The sequence below is a fragment of the Microplitis mediator genome, chromosome 3 (assembly GCF_029852145.1).
Source record: "Microplitis mediator isolate UGA2020A chromosome 3, iyMicMedi2.1, whole genome shotgun sequence".
Taxonomy (NCBI): Eukaryota; Metazoa; Arthropoda; class Insecta; order Hymenoptera; family Braconidae; genus Microplitis; species Microplitis mediator.
In genome coordinates, this window is record NC_079971.1 from 5,072,204 (window position 1) to 5,092,472 (window position 20,269).

The window sequence follows — 20,269 nt, forward strand, 5'->3', positions numbered from 1 at the left end:
TTGACAATAATACTATAAACAATTCTATAATATTAATTATAGTAATTACATTTATGAAATTAATTTTTTCTATGTCTTTGATTAATAATTAATTGCATTAATTATAACTTATAACAAAATAATTAATTTTGTTAAGCTTTAATTGGTCTATGGTATTTTTTTATGTTTAAATTTAATTATTAATTAATTAATAAAATAATCAGACATGATTTTTATTTCAATAAATTAAATCTTCGTCTTGATAAAAGAAAATTTATTAAAATTGTTTTACGTTAACGTTAGTTACGTATGATTAATAAAAGATAATAATTACAGTATTTGGAGAAAGGATTTATGTACAGGATAATTATATAGATTAATTATTAATAAATATAATTATGTACCAATGTTACCGTGATAAATATATTTAGCAAATAAAAGACAATTAAATGTTTTAATTATTCTATTGACGGACCTTTAATACATCAATTAATAATTATTTTTATTTATTCTGCACTTAAAAATATTGAAAGTGAATTCTGAGGGATTAAGGATTTTATTTGAATACAAATTCACTCCGTCACTCGGAGTTTAAAAAAAATTACTCCGCATACGGAATTTTTTTTTACAACGAACTGATTTCAGAGTGATCTGGATTTTATTTCAACCCGCATTCACTCTGATTCAAAGTTTTAATATTAAAATAAACTCTCTTTAGGAGTGAATCCCATGGTGGTCACATTTATAGAAAACTTGGGAATGTCAAAGAATTATAAATATACTGGAAAAATCAGGGAAAAGTCAGGGAATTTCGTCACAAAGCTGGAAAAATTTTTACTTTCTTTTCTTTTGACTGAAAAAATCCGATGATTTTTTTTCCTGCCAAAACTGTTCAAAAAGTGGCGCGGCGCGAATGCGATTCTAATATCATTTTGAAAAAAAATTAGTAGAAATAGATTCCAATAGCGAAAAAATGAAGCAGTTTGAATTAAAAAGGCTGTTAGAAAAAAAAAGTCTTAGTAGAAACCAATCGTCAGGATCTTCAAGCCATTAACATGCATATTGTCAAGTTAAAAAACCAAAAACATTAAAAGTATACATAATTATTGAACTAATAAGTTTCACTATATTTATTTTTCGCGTACTTGATTAATATTTTATTAATATTCTATAAAACGTTCTTATTTATGAAATTTATTCTCGTGAAAATGAAAAATTTATTTTATTTTATTATAGAGTAAGTTATATAAAAACAAAGATTTAAAATAAAAAATAATAAAATGTTCATTTAATAAATAAAAAAAACCTATGAACATTGACAAATAATAAAATAAACTTTCATTTAACGACAATGATTGATTATTTCTTGAACTGACTTATACCATTTTATTTTGAATTAAATAAACATTTCCAATGATTTAAAATTACTACATATAGTCAGGGAATTTTAGTTTCAGAAATTTGTGGTCACCATGAAATTCTCTCCGAAGGAATTAAATAAATAAACAGTCATCGGCTTTGTATTCACTACGGATTCAATTCGCTAATTCTTTACAGTGTATTCGATTAAATATTTAATTTATTATATATTTCATAATCTTACTAGTAAAACTTGCGCAGTCAAGTATAAACTTGAGTATGATACTTAATTATTTATTTTTATGATTATTTTATTACATCAATTAATTTTTCTAAATTAGCTGATTTGAATTTTCGCGCTCCTTCATATCATAGACGCCAGAGTGCGCATGCGTCAAAATGGCGTCAGCGAAAATAAGTAACGACGCGTCGCCGGCTCGTCCGTAATTATTTATAGTTTTTAGTAAGAAATAATTAGAACTTAATTATAAATTCATACTCAAAGTAAAGATTATAATTTTTTCGTCAATCCGATATATAAATTATAATGAGTCATCAAAAATTCTATATAAAAAATTATAAATAAAATTTGTCTATTTTTCGGAGGGAATTTTTTTACTTTAGTTCCATTTAATTCCGTCGCTCGCGTTCGCGCATGGTCAGTATCAGTCTTTTGTTTAGTTTTAATTTCAAATGGACGCTGCTCGTAAAAAGTGAAGCTCGTGGAACCGAACTCGGTATTAATTCATTTGTTTAGAAAATTAATTAAAAAAACGGTTTTAAATTATAAAGATTAACTATTTAAATAAAATTATAAATAAATTTTAATGAATCGTGTCGGGGATTTAATTTAAATTTGAAATTAAATAAAATTTTTGCTGTCGCCATTTAAAGTCAGTCGGGATTTAAAATCGGAAAATTGTTAATTATATTTTAAAAATGTGCGGGAAATTTTTATTTTTAGTGCAGTGAGTGATAAATGAAAGTGTTTATTTAAAAAAGTCGTCAGTGTTCGGTTGTGATTTTTATTTTTTAAATTCGTCAGTGTTCGGTTGTGATTTTTAAAAAAATTCGTCAAAGCGTTCGGTTGTGATTTTTTAAAAAAAGTCGTGAAAGTGTTCGGTTGTGATTTTTTTTACCGGCGTATATTTGGAGGGAAATAAGTTTTTAGTTAGTGCGCATGTCTATGTCGGTGTTGTGAAGCCATTCGTGTTCGAAAACTTTTCGCGTCTTGTCGCTGATACCGTTAAGCTCGTAAGCTCGCGTGTGTTTTCTGTTGTAGTTTTTTATATTGTCATTTAATAATTAATAACGGTGGAAATAGTCTTCTATTAATTATTCAGGTAATATAATTTTACTTTATTGATATTCAAATTTTCTTTATTTATATCTTTCTCTAACTCTTTATTATCTATAGCCGTATAATTTATATATATAGATATTGTTAATAAATTATTCAAATATTGAATCACAATTTATCAGTCAACTTTTATTTATTTAAATAAATTATGGCGGGAATTTAATCTTATTGATTTTTATTATAAATATTTTATTTTTACCGTATATTGAAAATTAATAAAATATAAAATGATATTTTTTATTAATTACTAAATAATTAATTTACAAATTTAAATTTGAATTTTTTTAATTATTGAAAACATATTTGTTAATTATGTTGAGTTTTAATTTAAAATCATTATTACTTTAATAAAAAAATTTAAAAAAACAATTATTTGAATGACACTGACGTTTGCCGACGTCTAATAATTTTTGAATTTTTTTAAAAACGATGAATTTTAAAAAATAGAATATTTAAAAAAATTGCACCTATAGTTTTTTTAATTTGCTACACATGCATTTTTGTTTTCTCGTAATTGATTTGTTGAAAAAAAAATCCGAAAATTATTAATTTTCGGTTAACTTTAAAATCATTTTTGAATGACACTGAAGTTAGCCGAAGTCTGATAATTTTTGGATTTTTTTTCAGACGGTAAATAAAAAAAAAAAAATTGAAAACATTGCACCTGTAGTTTTTAAAATTTTCTACACATGCATTTTTTTTTCGTAATTGATTTGTTGAAAAAAAAATCCGAAAATTGTTAATTGCCGGTCAACTTATGATTTTGAAGTTAGTAGACAATTATCAATTTTTGGATTATTTCTTTCAACAATTGAATTAAAAAAAAAGAAAACTAAAAATTTGCACATGTAGAAAATTAAATAAATTATGGGTACAATTTTTTGAAGTATTTTTTTTTTATATTTTATCGTTTGAAAAAAACCCAAAAATTATTAGACGTCGGCTAACTTCTGTCTCGTGATTAACTTAAGGATGATTTATTTGAATAAATTTTTGTTTCAGAATGGAGGTTTGATTAAAAAAAAAAAAAATGACTCGAGATGAAAATTCAAGGGCAAAATTAAGTGATAAAAAAAGTGAGTAAAGTGTTTAACATAATTATATTACAAAGTTAAATTTAATATTTAAATGTTTTTTATAACCGCAGTTTTAAAATTTGAATCAATTATTATTTATGACAGTAAATAATGCATATGAAACTTCTCTCGTGAGAATCTTTAGATATACTAAGTTTAGCCGACGTAATTTATAAAACTTTTTTAATCCAAGTAATTTGAGGACAAACTCAAGCGTTTAACTAAAACGAGGGCTTATATATATCTATATATATATGTATAAAGACATATACCTAGACAAGTCGATGTACTAAAGTTTAAGTACAAACTCGACTACGTGGCGTTTGTATAAAAGGTATCTTCATTCTCCACTCGCACTTATAACACGTATACCTCGTGAATGTTTTAACGATTTATATGCCGATGATTCTACACTGTCTATACATTTGTATTCCTATTGAAATTTATTTCTGTTTTTACACTTATGCTATATACAGCATAACGTGGCCAATATTTACCCCCATAGATTATCACCACGTGGTACAATAACTTGCCCAGTACTTTCTACAACTCAGTATTAGACGTCGAATTCTCTATTGCCATTTATTTTACACTCCGTTTCTTGATTCAATTTTTTCGTTTTTTTTCATTCTGTTTTTCTATTAAATATTGTTAGTAAATAAATTTCGTGTGTTAACTTTCGTGTAAATTCCAATACAAGTTAATAGTGAAATAAAAAAAAAAATTATTGGACATTGGAAAAGTTTGTGGAGTAAAAAAAATAGACAGAAACCGCAAGTGAGAATAGTATGCGTGTGTGTTTGTGTGCTGTGTTGTCCAAAGGTTATACAGTTGTGTAGTTTTATATATTTACCCTTGCCGTTTGCCGTATAAAAAACCGGGGACGATCTATATATATGTACAAGTAAATATATATACATGTTTACACGTGTTATATGTACGATATGCTTATACTTGATTATATATTCCCTGGAATTTAATGCTTTAGTTAGTAGTTATAACTGCGTGGGTGCAGACATGTAAGAACAATGACTGGGAATATTTAAATTGCTTAGTTTTAATCATTGGTGAGTGATATGCAATTAGTATGATTATTTATTTTTCATTTAAGAACTTCTTTTATTTTATTTGTAAAATTAATTAGTCTGTTTGCAGTAAAAGTTATTGACATTTTTTATTTTATTTTATTGCACTGTAAAAAATTAGCGGAGTGAATGCAGAGTAGGTGACTGTCTATTTATTTAACCCGGGAGCACTCCTGTTATCACGACACTATTCAAATTAGGATGTCGCTGTAGTGCAAGTGAGATACTAAAAAACACGGGAGTGCTAAAGGGTTAATTCGCTTGGAGTGAAATTCCCTCCGAAGGGGTTTTATTTTATATTTAAATTCAGGTTCAAAGTGAAATTCACTCCTATAAGGAATTTATTTTAATATTAAAATTTCGAATCGGAGTGAATGCGGATTTAAATAAAATTTACATCGAAATCACGGTACTGAAGTTAGCCGACGTCTGATAATTTTTGGAATTTTTAAAAAATGTTGAATTGTAAAAAAAAAAATATCAAAAAAAATTGCACTTGTAGTTTTTTTAATTTTCTAAATGTGCATATTTTTAGTTTTTTTTTTTTTCTAATTTATTTGTTGAAAAAAAAAATCCGAAAATTTTTAATTGTTTGTTAACTTCAGTGAGTGTCAATGTAGCAGACAGACAAATTTAAAATTGCTAATAAATAGAGTAAATAATTAATAAACTAAAATTTTAAAAAAATGTGCATCTAAAAAATTTCGAAATTAATAAGTGCATTTTTTCGAAATATTTTTTTAATTGCTTATAATTTTAAATTTATCTGATGTCCTACATTCACACTCATTAACTTCAGGATCATTCCAAAATCACTCCATTAAAAAATGATACTGAAGTTACCAGACGTCTGATAGTTTTTGAATTTTTTTAAAAACGATTAACTGCAAAAAAAAAAATATTTTGAAAAATTGCACCTATAGTTTACTAAATTTTCTACATGTGTATATTTTTAGTTTTTTTTTTTCTAATTTATTTGATGAAAAAAAAAATCCGATCGTATTGAAAAAACAAACTCTTTATTTACTCCGTATACAAAGTGATTTTCTTTAAACTCCGGGACTCCTAGTGAATTTGAATTTAAATAAAATTCGTAATCACTCCCAATTTTTTACAATGGATTGTTTTTTTTTGTATGTTCAAATAAATTATAAATTTTTATTATTTCATAAAAATAAAATTAATTTTATTTCTTGTAACTCAATTTAAACTTTTTTATTAAAAACTTTTGTTTGACTATTTTTTTTTTACGTGATTTTAATTAAAGTCACATAAAAAAGTGTACAAGCGTTAAAATTATGTAGGTTTAATTACGATAGATTCGAAACAAAAATAAATTATTTTATTATTCAAAAACGGATTTAAAAGTTGTTTGGGAATATCGATTTAATATTTATTGTATTAAAATGTTAGTATAAATTGAAAAGAGTATTTTACTAAAAAAAAAAAAAAAAATAAAAAAAAGTGTGTTGAGATTGTTTGAAAAGCCGGATTTCCCCGACGTAAATTGACGGTTGTATAAAGTGTCATGAAGTAGTAGCTTACGGGCGGGTGTGTTACGTGTTATGGGGGTGCGATAAATCGGCGAGATGTGGATGATGCTACGGTGGTCGTTGGGGCGTAACATCTCCCGGGAACGCCTGCCCCCCTAAGGGAGAATCCGGTGGTAGGATGATTCGAAAGTTTTCGTCCAAGAAATTGGAGAGTAAGAATAAAGAATGAAAAGCAAAGGTCCGATGAAAGTTAAATGATAGTATAAGCTGACGATGCTTTTATATCTTCGTTTTTTTTTTTTTTTTCATGCTATGCGTCTTGAAAATTGTTTACTTGATTTAAACGTCAGTTAAATTATTTATTACCGTAAATATTTTATCTAATATATTTATTAATTAAATAAATAATTTTAGTACTTTAGTGTAAATTACTCATTAATTATTACCCATCGGTAATTGTAAACTCAACGATGATTACAGACGTGAAAACTTTTTAATGTATATAAAAAGTTTTCTCGGTAAGCTCGGAGTGAGCGGGAGCGAACGAGCTAGCGGGCGAGCGAGTTTATAGAACGGGGGTGTGTTCACAGGGGGATGAAAGTGCGCTCCGGAAATTAGTCGGCAGTTTCCGCAAAGTTGCCAACGAATCATCTATATACTGCTACCAGTGTTTATACATTCATTATTTAATTTAACTCATAAAATTAAATTTAAAAAAAATTTGAAAAAAAACTTATTTAATTAAACTAAATTATTATTTCATAGGCTATTTTTTTTTTTTTCCTGAGGCTAGATAATTTAATTTGAATTGGTAATACGGTCAATTAGGTATTTGTGAATAAATTTAAAAATTGATTATGACTTGATGGAAAAATATTTATCGTCTGTATAAGGACTGCTTATTAGTGCTCAGTAGTATAAACTGGATATGTGTATACATTTAGAGATTATAAATGTAGATGTGGGTATGAGGGTGTGGGTGTGTGTTGAATTGGACGAAGACCAATTAAATTTTACGTGAGAGTTTCTAGCGAAGGAAGGAGGGTTGGTAAAGTGACGTGGGCTGAGGTAAATGAGGGGAAGTGTCCCGTTTGCGAAAGAGTAACAGAGATGAAGTTAAAGAGAAGGAAAAGGCGAAGAGTTGCTTGTAGATCGGGATAATGAAAGAGTCGGAAAAGAGATGAAAGGAGAAGGGGAAGGGTTTGGAAGGTAGGACAGTAGGCGAGGGGTTGTAGGGGTTCAAAGTCGGAGTTGCGGATGAAAAGGAGGGTTTTCATAGCAACGGGTGGAGAATGATAGAGACAGCTTTACAAGTTTTCTGAAGAAAAATCTCGGTGGGGGTGTTGGGGATCGAAGCGGGGTATCAAGGGGTTGTCTTTTCCTAGTGAAGCGTGGAACGAGGTCGACTGACTGGGTTAGACTGAGAAAACAAAACGCAAAAGTTTGCTTTAAGAGAGAGAAATGAAATTTAACGGTCGACTCGTGGGGGTTGTAGGGTTGTGGCGTCGCGCGACACGACGATGACTTTCTCACTCTCTCGTATATATTCAACTCGGGGATGTTTTTTCTCTATTGCGGGTGGAAGGCACACTGATGTTGAGATAGTAAAGGATAAAATGATGGCAGTCAGAAAGAAGCAATGAGATAAAACGGGCTAGTTATTGTTGAGTTCACGTAAGTATAGCAGAGACAGATGCATCGATCGGATTCCACAGTAGGAGCCCAATGAAAAGCATCTTTAAGACTCGTGTGGCATGAAACGCGCTAGAGGATAGAATAAAACTTTAAGAGGATGAGGAGAATGAGAATACAAAGATGGGAATAAAGTATTATTTCTTTTGTCTTGCTCTATCTTTTCGTTGTCTTTATTTATTTTCCTTCTTACTCTCGAGTCTAGTCTACTCGTGTCTTGTATAGTAGACAAGGGTAAGGGGTAACAGATGAAAGAGTGGAATGGGTATTTGTAGAGTTCGCCTTTCTGGAAAACTTTCCGAGAACAATTTATTACGGATATACGTGCCATTTAGAGACTCTCAAGTTATTATGACGTTCCAAAGTTTATGCCAACTTTTTTTATTTTTATTAAGATTGAAAAGTTTCAAAGAATTATGTTTATATAGTTATACTATTTTTTTTCCTTTGCTTTAAACGAAAAAGTATAAAAAACATTTTTTTAGTGTCAAGATTTTTTTATATTAATGGTCATATTAATAATGCGGTAGCTCATGTTTGTGAAATACACGCACACACACACATATATATATACCTACACCCATTTGCACACATGTTATTGTGTACTGCGATTGAACGTCGTGAGTCGCCCTTGTAGGGTATATAGAAGACAGGAGAGAGGGATGTTAAATTTTCATGGTAACGGTAATCGATTCACCACCACCGGGTGGTACACACTCGAAGATGGCCGTAGGTCATGGACTCGACTCGACTCAACTCAGCTCGACTCAACTGGCAGCCTGAGCCGCGCGCGTTTTACAAATCGACCAGTCTCGCGCACATACAGAGACAGATTAAAAGTCGGTTATGTATTCTATCTCTGTACTCTATATTAGGTCTCCCACCCTGACTCCCCCCACTTTGTGTACACGAGCTTTCGTCCCCTCCATTAGAATCTAGTTGATTAAATGGGCCAATGCTTCGAACAAACTGTTACACGTTTATTTTTATGTACTTGTTAATAGAAGAAAAAAAGCCCTGCGGGAAAATAGAGGGAGGAAAAAAGAAAAAAAAGAAATGCTGATAAAAAGGTTCAATAGAAATGAAATGGGAAAAGTTTTAGTAAGAAAAAAAAAATATGATAAAAGTTTTAGCTTATAAAAGTGTACTATAGAGGAAGACAGGATTGACAGATTTGATTTGAAAGTATAACATCCACTTGTTACGCCGTTGGACAGTGGGGTTAGTTTGCCGTCGAGTTAGAGTAGCTGTTGGGGTGGTACGGTTTATAGTTGTTGTGGTAGTTGTAGTAGTGGAAGTTAGGGGATGGATGAGTTGCTGCAATTGTATAGTAGCGATAGATAAAGAGATAAAGTGTGACAAGAGATAGAATACACTTGGCGTTGGCCGTTGCCAGGGCAATGAATCGCAGATTGACGCAGGCGTCACGACGTTGTCGTTGCGCATCCGCTTTATCTATCTTTTGCGTGTTTCACCCTTCGTTATTCTCCCCTTTAACTGTGTATTCATCATACATATATATATATATATATATATATACATCAGTCACCATCCATACTCCGGTTGCGAAACTAGAAAAGAAAAGAAGGCAACAACAAAAAAAGTACAAGGAAACTCGAGGAACTTTGTCGCTGTTCCCCCACGGGTAAAATCTCCTCGGTAGCCACTTGTATTTTTTACAAGGAAAACTTTTTTTCCGTAGCTCTTAAAGTGTAAGAAAAGAATGAAAAGTTGATAAAAGTTTAAAAAGAAGGGACTCTTTCCCGCTAGCACCTTCTTCATCTCCATCTCCATCTCCACCTCCACTTTCGCCTACGCTTACACTAGTTTCATCCCTGTTTTCTGCCAGAGAATGCCGCCAATACCGTCATCCTCTTGGATAGATCTCATCGGGGTGAGTTGTGGAGCCTTTAGAGGGTGTTTGGGATTCCGGGGAAAGTTTAGTTGGTAGTTTTAGTAGTAGTAACCGTGTGAGAAAGATAGTAAGAGATAGAGATAGAAATAGATAAAGAGGGAAAGAGAGTGAGTTAGCTGAGTGGCTGAGAACGCGCGTTTGCTCGGCTGCCAGTTCCCGCTAAGCGGCCGCCACGGCTGGAACTACTAGACTGCGTGCGATTCGCGGGCGAGTGGTGGTGGGAGAAATACTACCCTACGACGGGAATTCCCGTAGTGAAGTAACGCCAAGTGGGGATACCAACACGCGCGAAATTTGAACTTGTTTTATTAAATCAAATCCACTTAATGATATCAAATTTCACTTGTCATCCAATTAAGTGATTTAATATCATATCTACTTGTTAGTTACAATCAATAAATTTTATTTATATAAACTATTTATTGGCCAATCCATAAATAAACAATTAAAGATTATTAAAGTCAGCTGTCTCTATTGTAAGCATTTTATCTGAAAGAAGTCTGTCGGTTCGCCCCTAGTGAGATATTGATTTCCCTTAGCTGACTCCCACGAGGGTCTCAATCTCTCTCTTTCTTGCTCTTGCTCTGTGTTAGCAGCATCAGCAGCAGCCGGCACGCGGCTTCTCGGGCTGCCGGCCGAGCCGGCTTTCACTTTGCCGTTGCCGTACACCAGAGAAGGCGCATTATTATCTATATATATGTATGTCGGTGTACACAGTTGTCGCTGGTGTGTCGTTTGATATATATATAAGTGGGTGGTGGGTTAGAGATTTAAGTTTATATACATTTGTGTGTTGATGTGCGCGTGCCCGGCGTACGCGCCACAGAGGCACGCGACTTTTATACACGATGATGATCTACTTAGACTTAAAGTGCTTACTAAGTCTGTTTGTTAAACTGTTCGTTGTTGATTTTTTAATATAAATTCTCATCGATTTAACTTATAGAATGTTACTTCTTTATTTACAAGTGTCTTATTTGTTTATTTAATTATTTATTTACTGTGTTAACATAACAGTACAATATTTATGTACATACATTAGTTTAAAGTTTTTCTTTGTCTTGAAGTATGTGTAATCTGTATTCAGTGTTAGTACACGAATTATTTCCAAAGTGCGTAAATTCAGTGAACATGAGAGTTTATAAGTTTATGTAGTTTGGAAACAAGCTTCAAACATTGGGAACAAACGTATAATTTAACTGTCGTACAAGTTTCTCGCCGAGTTGGCGGGTTCTGAGTGAGTTGGGGGTGCGCGAGGATGCGAATGGGATACAGTCTGTGTAGAGTGAGGATGAGGATGAGGATTTTGTAGTGGGAGCTAAAATTATGGAAGGGGATGAACAACAGTTTTAAGTGGTGTGGGAGTAACCTTATATTTTTTTATAAAATACGCGGGTAGTAAAGTTTTGTATGCGTAACGCCATGTTGGAACATGCGCTCGGTCATCCGTTTCGGCCGCAAGTGACTTAAAACTTATTTTTCTATATTTATCCCCTAAAGGCAATATAACTCTTGCGCATATTATAACATCCCCTGCATACACTTTGTACCCCTTATCGCGAGTCGCGTAAACTTTTCTCGAGTTTGCTGGTGGGGTTTCAAGCGCCTCGGTGTATAATATTCTGGAAGATACAAGACAGTCTACGGGCTTTTGATCTCATTCTTAGTACAGTTTTAAAAGTTAAGAGCTCGATATCAAGTGAGAGTACAGGAATATTTTGACAATGGATTCATTCGCGGTCTTTTTTCAAATTTTTTTTATTATGAAATATTGACTATAAAACTATCGGGAAAAATTATCAGCCATCGCGCTACGAAATTTCATTTATTATTGTTGTTGTTTTGACGGTTGTTTAAAAAAAAGCTAATATTTATCACTCAAAAACGATTGACCATTCGCGTGAGCAGTCGCACGTAAAGCTTTAATACCATGTGAATTGACACGGCAACCGCGTGGTGTCGGCAGTCAATTTTCGGTTCAATTGATCCATAAATCAATTTATTTATTTAATTTAACAAATTTAGTTTTGCTTTACTTTATTTTATTTAGGGCTCGTAAAAATGTACGATTGCTCCGAAAGAGTGCTTGTGTATCACGATGATAAAAACAACAAGAGAAAAAATAAATAGATGGTGATAAATCTCGTGATGTGAAATTTCAATTAAATAACACAAGAGTGTTGTGTAGGTTTTAGTATATAAAATATATATATGTGGATTTAAATGGCACGCAATGTAAGGTGAAGGATATTTTGTTTCTGCACGCAAATGCAAAACGACAATGACATTGGGCTCAGATAATAAAACAAAACACTGAAGCTTTTGTGCTTTGATGGCTAAGTGTTGGTGGATTTTGTGTAAATGGGGGATCGTGGGTGTACGTGTGGTGTACGTGTAGTTGGGAAATAAAAGAAAATAAACAATTGTTGGTGTTGCGGGTGAACGTGACACGCGGGCTGACAAACGGTCAGCTGATCGGCACTGCAGCTCTTTTATACAAGTACTGAATATTTTAATAACTTTTAATTATTATCTAATTATATTTATTTATTTAAGAGAACAACCAGTTAAATTATATTATCATTATTAAGTCAAAAAAAATATAATTTACAAGCAAAGCTAATTAACTTGTCATTATGTAATTTCATGTTGTCAGTTTATTGTTCTTTAAATAGCAAGCAGTTGTTCCCAGGCTTTTAGAATTATTCCAACCGTCTCATCCTTTTCAGACCCTTATATTATTTTGTGCATTTATATTCTTACTGTAAAGAAAAATTACGGGGTAGTTTTATTATTTTTTTTCGTGTCCTTTGTCTGCTAAGCTGAAAAAAGTATAGACGTTAAAAGTAGAAAAAGAATTTTTTTTATGTAAAAAATTATAAAATTTTTTTTTGTTAACTAAAAGTGTTAATTAGTGTTGCAAACAATTCGTCAAGTGTTTTACACAGAGGGTTAGTTAACCACTATGGAGCGCTGTCGAGAATCCAATCGTGTGGTATAATAGCTGAGCTAAACTACGAGGTAAACTATTGGGAAAACTTTATCGGAAGTCCGTTGGGCTGAGAGTTGGTGTTGGAAGAGTAGAGGGGGGCAGCGCGAGTCTGCTGAAGGTAGAGTTTAAAGTTGAGGTTCGAGTTGGAGTTGAAGCAGAGACTGTTGGGAGTAGAGTTTTAGTTAAAATTTAAGTGAAGTAGGAGAGTTGAAACTCGAGATAGCCTGATGGGGATGAGTTACATAAAGGGGTTGGAAGCAGTGAGGGGCAGAAGAGGAAGACAGTGACAAAAGTCAATTGATTAATTCGTATCTCAATTTAATTGTTTTCAATACTCGATAGTTTATTTTTATCTGTAAGGAGAAAAATGGAGACAAAAAATATAGGAATTTTTGTCGTGTTGTCGATAAAACTTGAAACAGAAAGTTGAGTCGTCAAAAAATTATGCTGCATGATTATTATTGTGAGCCTCTAGAAATTTTTTATTGTTTACTATAATTCCTGGGGATTCTATGGTTTCCGTGGCGCCGCAAATTGACTGCGAATTCGTATAGAACTCAACAAAATAAGACTTTTTTAAAGAATAAAATTTTTCGATATCTCGCTTAGGTTTCGAGAAAAATAGATTTTGGGAAAAATTTGATTTTTTAAAAAAAGTTAAAAATTTCATAGGTTTCAATATCTTCATTTTTTTGTATTTTTTCCCGAAAACTACATTTGAAGATGAAAATTTTGGAAAAAACAACGTCTGAATTAGTCCATTTTTGAATAAGTTACAGCTATTTGAAAAAAAGTCTTATTTCGTCAAGTTCTACAAGAATTCGCGGTCATTTAACAGCGCCATGGAAACCGTAGACTTCTCGTAGCATACACTGTAAAAAATTTGCGGAGTGAACGCGGAGTGGATGATTTTTTAATTGTTTGATTCCCTCGGAGTGAATTTCACTTCGAAGGGGAGTTTCGGAAAATATTAATTATAAAAAAAATTACTAATACATAGTGAGCTCGAGTCTTTGATATTTTGACATTTATATTGAGTACGGAAATAATTACGAGCTCCCTTTCTATATATTCACGCGAAATGATTTTTAAAAGTTATAAGCAGCTGATAATAAAACTTTGACTGAGTCACAAACTGTCGTATGACTTACATCAGCCATACCACGAGATAACATTTCATATTGTACCGAAATATAAAATATCCCCATAAAAACTATGTCACTATAGCTATTCAATAATTTAATTTTTTCACTATGTACCATATATATATGAAATTATAATTTAGTGAGTTACTAAAACATTTTATAAATTAAAAACATAATATTTTAAGTTTAATTATGAATATCGAATCAATTATTTATTGAAATAATTATGTTTCTAATTAACAGCCGTTTCTATTAAATATTAATTTATTTAAGTATTAAAACTCCAGACCGGAGTGAATGTGGATTTAAATAAAATCCGCGTCACTCCGAAATCACTCCGCCCATAAAAAATCCCCATTCACTCCTTATGCGGAGTGATTTTTTTTTACACCTCGGAACTCTGAGTGATGGAGTGAATTCGGATGAAAATAAAATCCGTATTCACTCCTGATTTTTTACAGTGTAATAATTTTTTGGCCACTCAACTTCCTGATCAAAGTTTGATTGACAGCATAATAAAAATTAGTAAATTTCTTAAGCCCATTTTTCTCTATGTAGTGTTTTGGTCCAGTTATCAGCGCACAGTGAATTGAGGGCAAAAGTTATAAAAATTTACTTTGTAATGCAGGAAATGAAATAATTTTCGTCTACTACGGAAATGATATAACATTTTGTCAAACGACCGGCTCCATTTTATCGCTTGACCGAGAAAATTTTTCTTGCATTTTTATACTTCTTTCTACATTATTTCTCTTATATATATATAATTTTTTTTTATATACATTTTCATTTCATTTCGTTTCCATTCCTATCGTCGGTTTAAAATCTATAATACACGGAAATTGTGCAGAGCCATTGGATATTTTTTTACTCCATATCAAACGAGACATCTTTAAATATATATTTTATTTTCCATTAGATACTTCGCAATCTTATTTTGTGGTAAAAATTTAACAACCGTTAAATTTTTATCTTTTACATTTTTTTACAGTTATTACTTGAGTTAAAAAAATATTTAAACTTCTTATCATTCAAAAAAATATTAATTTAATTGTTTTTTATTTTACATCCTTATCTTTGTCTGTTAATCAAAGTCTTTATCTTGACTATCATTCTCTCTTTAGTTTAGCTCGACTCTGGGCATTATCGAGTAAGGCGAGCGCGACTAAGTTTTCCTCGTAAACTCCAGGTCTTAAGGGTAGAATTATTTTACACGTAAAGAACTGTAGAGTAAGAGAGTGAGAGAGTTTGCGAATGAAACTTTTTTAAGGGGAAAGAGAGTGAGTGAATAAGGGAGAGACGGATAGAGGAAGAGAGAATAAAGTCTGTGGTGGTGAAGCGCTTAAAAAGTTTTCCGCGAGTCTTGGGCGAACTTGGAAAGAGAAAGAGAAACTTGTAAAGGTGAAAAGAGAAAGAATATATATATATATATATGAGTAATAAGGTCGAGATGGAAGAAAAAGAAGGAAGAGGCCGGTAGATTTTGGAGTTGGGGGTGACGACGACGTAGCGGTTAAGTGGCCGGGGAACTTTGGCAAAACTGAAAAGTTAATTTCGTCCTGTTAGATTACTCGAGCGCTTGGCATTAAAGTTGCTAAAGTTTTCTCGATCACTGAAATACGTAGTTTTAATACAACCCCCTACATTATTTTAACTTCCACCCTTAATTTAACTTTTTATCGCTCATTTTTAATCAATCGTTGTCTCAATTAAAAGCTCAACCTACAATTGTCTTTATTATTTTTTTATTTTAATTAAATGTTAACTTATGAATAGAACAGAACCGGCTTTAGTTAATTGGGTAAATGAATTTGTGATTTTATGTCAGAATTATTATTTTTATTTTACATAAAGTTTTGCTCTTTCTTACCATTCATTCCTGTTATTCTATTCTACTACCACTAAAAAATATGTATAAATATATAACTACTTGCCCTCGCTGGAGAGCCACAATCGCGCGAAACTTCTCTGAAATTGATTTCACTTCGTTTAATTCTTGGGCGATGTTCCAATTCCAATAAAGATACATCCAGAGCAAAAAATAGAACGTCGATTTAAGCGAAAAAAAAACTGTACAAGCTTTTGTTAATTTTTTTTTTTAATTCACGTGTTTATGAGTTTATGGGATTATGATTTTTAGTTTATTATTATTTATAAATATTTTAAAAGCTTTAGAATTAAAATAAAAAGTTATCGTTAAATTTTATTTGCATTTATGGACTCGAAATATTGGGGTAAATTTTTTATTTTAATAAATCGGGAAAATAAATTTTCTGCTGATTTAGTCCCGTGACTTGACTGTAAATATTTTTTTTTCTTATTTTATTAAAGCTGCGAGACGAGTCTTCTTGATATAAATATACTGTTAAGAAAATGATAGATGATAATTTTTTTTTTTTATCAATGAATTGAAAGTTTCTTTTATTTATTGAAAAAAATTCCTCGTAATTCAGTTATCTATTTTTATTTTGCTGTAACTAGTGACGTAAATCTATTCGAAGAGGTATCATAAGTAAAAATCAATAAAAAAGATGCAGACAAAAAGCACTTGCACTATTTTTTATTTAAATACCAAAAAAAAAAAGTTAACATTTTTACGTTGTCTATTGTTACTTTGCCTTATTTACTTCCTCGTTACCACTGTATATAATTCTCAAGCCTTTTCAACCATTCGACCGTGACCCTTAAATAAAAAGAACACCACGAGTTGATAAAAAAAAATTACAGCAAAAAGTATGAAAAAAAATATTTACATTTTATTCATCATACTTTTTTTGTATACAGCAGCAATAGGTCTCCACTTCTCGCCTATTATGGCTTTAAAAGTTTGATTTTTTTTTCGAGTTTATTTGATACAGATCGAATCAGTGATTTATATAAATATGACAACAAAAACTTTTTAAATTGACGCTAATTTTAAAAACCTCGACTCAAAAATCCCGAATAAGCTATTACTTTTTTTTTTATTTTTGATAAAAAAATTAAAATTTTTAATTTATTACAAAAGTTTAAAAGTAGGGAAAAATGGAGTTCACTTGCATGAAAAAACAAATTAAATTATTCTTGTATAAACTAAAAAAAACAAAAATGATTGAATGTCCGATGGCCCATACACAGTCGCCGAGCTTCGAAATTTTTCCATAGATCGGCCGGTGCCTGGTTTGCAATGATTGGTCAATAAATGGCTAACTATACTGGCCCGTGCATGGTGAATCATTGGCAGCCGTCTTTTTGCTTATAAAAACGGCGCACAATTAACCGCCGTTCGTTGGCCAACGGTTTGATCGAGTACTTTTGATACCAAGCTTTGGCCGATGATTGATTGCCACGATTGGCCAATGCTTGGCATACTGTTATCATCCGATATTTAGCCGATCTTCGGCCAATGCTTGAAAATTGGCAGCCATTCACGACCTAGTAATGGGCCGATTCTTTTTTTTTGTGTGGGAGATTAAATACTATTGTTTATCTTTAGAAGTTTGATTTTTTTTTTCAAATTTATAAGACGCAGATCGAATCAGTAATTTATGAAAATTTGACAACCAAAAACTTTTTAAATCGACGCTAATTTTCAAAATCTCGATTCAAAAATCCCTAATAAGCCATTACTTTATCTTTTACTTTTAATTGAATGAGGGGTTAAAAAAAAAGAAAAATAAAAATTTTGAATTTATTATAAAAGTTTAAAACTAGGGAAAATGGAGCTTCACTTGCATGAAAAAACAAATTAAATTATTCTTGTATAAACTAAAAAAAAGAAAAAATGATTAAATATCCGATAGATTAAATGTTATTGTAAATTGACGAAGAATGAGAATGACATTTTAAAAAAGGTCATGAAGCTAGTCGGAAATTCAGGGTACGAGTTTAACAGTAGTAAATGTAAGTTCATATAACACGTAGATTGCAACAAAGTTACTGGTATTTGTGATTTTCGAGCTTTGTTAAAGTGTACGTAACATATATCTATATCTACATATATATATATATATATACAGTGAGATAGAGGTCGTAGAGCGAGTTGTCGGATTGTGGTAGTAGTCTTGCTGAGAGCTTTGAGTTAAAAAGAATAAAAAAATCTCGTCGGATGGCGGTATAGGGAAACAAATGAGAATGAAAGAGTACGAAATGAAAATATATAAAAGTTGAAAAGAGACAAGAGAAAAAGAGAGTTCCCGGTACGCGGGTATAGTTGCTGTGAATTTTCTCTGTCTCTTTTTCTCTCCGTACTGTTTTTCCTTGTCTCGGAAAACTTTCCGGTGATGAGCTTTGTTGGTCGTTTCCCCAGCAGGACGGAAAAGTTAAATGCGAAAGTTTTACCCGATATCCAAAGTGTGCGGCAGCGAAGCTTCTCTCTTTTCCCTTGCCTTGAACATTAAAAAAAACCCATGATAAAAATAATAACAATAATAATAACAGGGAAAAAAATATATATATAAATAATAAAAAACAATATTGTATGCACGCAGTTGCCTAGAGTTTCTCAATTACAATTGCTGTTGTTTATTGTCGTAGCAATATTTTATTTTCTCTTGTTCTTTTTATACTTTTTATCATATCTGTTAAGTAACCACTTTAATTTCATTTATTTTATTTATTTATTGTTTTATTTATCTACGATATTATTTAATTGTGGATATGATATCATAAACAGAATACAAAAGGTTCAAATAAAAAAATAACGTATTTATTTATTTTTTTTTTTGAATATTTCCCGCTGCGTTATTTACTGTTGATTCGTTTGTTTAAAAGATGTTCCATTAACTTGTTATTTATAATGTTTACCTACGGTATTTATTTACGAAAATTTACAAAATGAAATATAATATTTCTGATACTACTCGTAAAATATATTATATTTGAATATATGAATTTTTATTTATGTTTTTTTATTCGTTAAAAATAAATATGAATTTTAGTGTAAAAAGTTGAATTGGTGATTTACAATCGAATGATCAAGGTATTAAAGGTTAAAAGCTTGTGATATTCAAGAGTATTATAAAAAAACAGAAAAAAAAAAAAAAAAATAATAAATAAAGTAGATGTAATATTTTTATTTTACAAAGCGTTTTAGAGAATATGATGCTCAATGTAGCAGATAATAAAAATTTTTATGTTGAATAAAATATTATCCATTTCCTTTTTTTCTTTTTTGTGTAGATTTACAGTTAATTTAATAACTGATGCTTTTATTGTTAAATAATGAAAAATAGTGTGGAAATATAAAAAATAGACGTTAACTTATTGTTTTTATAATACATATGAGTAAGTAAGAGGAAGTGATGGAAGAATTTAACTGGATAAATAATAAAACCAATTACATTTTATCGCGATTAAAATGTACCTGAAGATTGGGACGTTTTCCACGAAACGAAAATAAGAAAACGAAATGAACAGAAAAAAAATCTACTGGATCTAGATTTCTGAAATGTTTCGCGAAGTTACTAGTATGCGAGTTGAAAATTGCGGCCACCCCCAATTACCCCTTAAGTCACCTTTAAGCAGTCAACTTACATAAATTTTTTTAATTTTCGTTGCGCGAAAACCCACACGAAAAAATGTAGGGGAGGGTGGGGCAGAGCGGCCCCCCTAAGCCAATTATTACTTTTTGTGGCTTTCAATCATAAGATCACTTTACTTTTGTCCTATTTCGAACAAATTTATGGACATTTTGCCAAAGTTCTGAAAAAAATAGTATATTACATACCTAGGCCAGTAAAATAAGAAAAGTCTCAGAGCACATGTAATTGTTGGCCGAGGCGAAGCCGAGGTTGACAACCATGTGGTCTGAGGCTTTCTTTTTTACTGGCCAAGGTGCGTATACTATTTTTCTGCTCGACAAAGCCGGAAAGTTGCAACTTCGTTCAGGGCAGCGGCCCGAAAGTTGCCACTTTCCGGCCGGAGGGCAGAAAAAAATTTTTTTGTGGGGCAGAGAGGCCCCCCTCCAAAAAATGATAAAAATTTTTTTTTTGTTTTTTTGTTTGTTTTTTTTTTTTTTTTTAAATTGTTTTCATCATTAAGAATGTAGGGGAGGGTGGGGCAGAGCGGCCCCCCTAAGCCAATTATTATTTTTTGTGGCTTTCAACCATAGGATCACTTTACTTTTGTCCTATTTCGAACAAATTTATGGACATTTTGCCAAAATTCTGAAAATTTTTTTTTTTTTTTGTGGG

At 31.3% G+C, this 20,269-nt stretch overlaps 1 protein-coding gene across 9 annotated transcripts in view; it reads left to right on the top strand.

Annotated features, from left to right (window-relative positions):
• The first annotated feature begins 2,358 nt into the window (after positions 1-2,358).
• The window catches only part of LOC130664387 (mucin-5AC-like), a 324,309-nt gene continuing 306,398 nt past the window's right edge, over positions 2,359-20,269 (top strand). For 2 of the 9 annotated variants that reach the window (XM_057464203.1, XM_057464210.1), the window contains exon 1: positions 4,513-4,841. The gene's annotated coding sequence lies outside the window, so the exon portion shown is untranslated. Of the gene's footprint in view, positions 2,682-3,700; positions 3,775-4,501; positions 4,842-12,004; positions 12,460-20,269 lie in introns of those variants that run through there. The other 7 variants (XM_057464207.1, XM_057464209.1, XM_057464205.1 and 4 more) reach the window with 6 other exon arrangements.